The following is a 1,825-nucleotide window of genomic DNA, read 5'->3' as shown; positions in this document are numbered from 1 at the left end:
AGTACATTTTCTATAATTAAGCGGAGTTGATTGCGCGCTTAGAAATAGGGTGACAAGATTTTGTAGGATTAGGGTGAAACCTAATAAGGGGATCCATGGATCGAGTTAATGCAACCCTAGAGTGTTAATTAGAGAAAAGCCTCGGTTATTCAATCTAGGGATTAGACGTTATTAGTCTTGAATAGGGATAATAACATAACTTAGGGATCTCTATGGAACAAGTTGAATGAATAAATCGTCTGATTCGGAGCCAGAATAACAAGTACAATCTAAGTGGATTTTTCTTTAGGTATTGTCTCAAGTCAGTCATTTTTCCCAAAAGCAATTCCCCAATTCTTTTCTCTGTGCATTCTTAGTTTAAATAATTAGTTAATTAAAACAAACCCTTTTATTCTTAGGCTAGATAATAAAAAGATAGTTATTACTAGTACTTTTGGTTCCCTTGGGTATGATATCCCGGTCTTTCCATTACTATACTATTGTTCAATAGGTGCGCTTGCCTTTTCGTCATGATAATAGTTAGTCTAGGTTTGATCTTCATTATAAATATTTATTACTTGTTACGAATCATGCGATCAAGTTTTTGCCGCCGTTGCCGGGGAACTGAAATATTAGGAACACTAAATTTTTATTACTTTAGCCATTTATTTTCCTTGCAATTTTATTTTATTTTATTATTTATTAATTTACTTTTTTCTCTCTCTCTTGACAGGTTTTTATAGTTTATGACTAGAAGAAACCCATCATGACCATTACTCTTTGACGAAGAAATCAATCGTACAATTCACAAAAGGCAAAGAGAAATAAGGCGTAGTTTACGCTACACAGAGAACGAGCGAGAAGACGATACTCAAACCCCAACGGACGAGAAGGCTGAAACTCAGGCAATCAGTTGCCTCCTGCAATTGCAGCTAATCAAAATCCTGCTCCATGTACTATGTATGACTATGCTAAACCTTCTTTAATAGGAACTGAGTCTAGTATAGTTAGACCCGCTATTTTTGCGAATAATTTCGAACTAAAACCTAACACAATTCAGATGATACAACAGTTTGTTCAGTTTGATGGTTTGCAGGATGAGGATCCCAACATGCACTTGGCGAATTTTCTTGAATTTTGCGATACATTCAAAATCAATGGTGCTTCTGATGATGCCATACGTCTTCGGTTATTTCCCTTTTTACTGAGAAACAAAGCTAAACAGTGGTTGAACTCGTTACCACAAGGGTCTATCACTACTTGGGAACAAATGACCGAGAAATTTTTACTAAAATATTTTTCGCCGGCTAAAACGGCTAAATTACGTAATGATATCTCTTCTTTTGTGCAGATGGATTTAGAAACACTTTACGATGCATAGGAGAGATACAAGGACTTACTGAAAAGGTGCCCTCACCATGGGTTACCGCTTCAGCTGCAAGTTCAAACTTTCTACAATGGTGTAAATCCCTCGATAAGACAAATGATTGACGTAACTGCTAGTGAAACTATCAACAATAAAACACCGAAAGATGCATATGAATTTATAGAGGAGATGTCATTGAATAACTATCAGTGGCAAGTTATGAGGACAAAGCCAACGAAAACAGTCGGCATCTATAACATCGATTTAGTCACCATGCTCTCACATCAGGTAGAACTTCTCAATAAAATGATTGATAGTTATATTGGTTCTACGCAGGTACATCCAGTAATGAGGTGTGACTCAAGCAGAGGAGGTGTGCATACAGAATATCAATCTTTCAATCCCACAACCGAAGAGGAACAAGTCAGCTATATGGGTAATAATAACTTTAGATCTCAAAATAACCCATACAGTAATATT

At 36.2% G+C, this 1,825-nt stretch overlaps 1 non-coding gene across 1 annotated transcript; it reads right to left on the bottom strand.

Moving 5' to 3' along the window:
- Positions 1-1,297: 1,297 nt before the first annotated feature.
- On the bottom strand, positions 1,298-1,404 carry LOC121217194 (small nucleolar RNA R71). The gene has a single exon (XR_005913347.1). It is a non-coding gene; the product is annotated as a small nucleolar RNA R71 (small nucleolar RNA).
- Between the last annotated feature and the right edge of the window lie 421 nt (positions 1,405-1,825).

Source organism: Gossypium hirsutum, chromosome A02, assembly GCF_007990345.1.
Source record: "Gossypium hirsutum isolate 1008001.06 chromosome A02, Gossypium_hirsutum_v2.1, whole genome shotgun sequence".
NCBI classification, from domain to species: Eukaryota; Viridiplantae; Streptophyta; class Magnoliopsida; order Malvales; family Malvaceae; genus Gossypium; species Gossypium hirsutum.
Note: the sequence above shows the minus strand (reverse complement) of the source record. Positions and strands in the feature narration are given on the sequence as shown.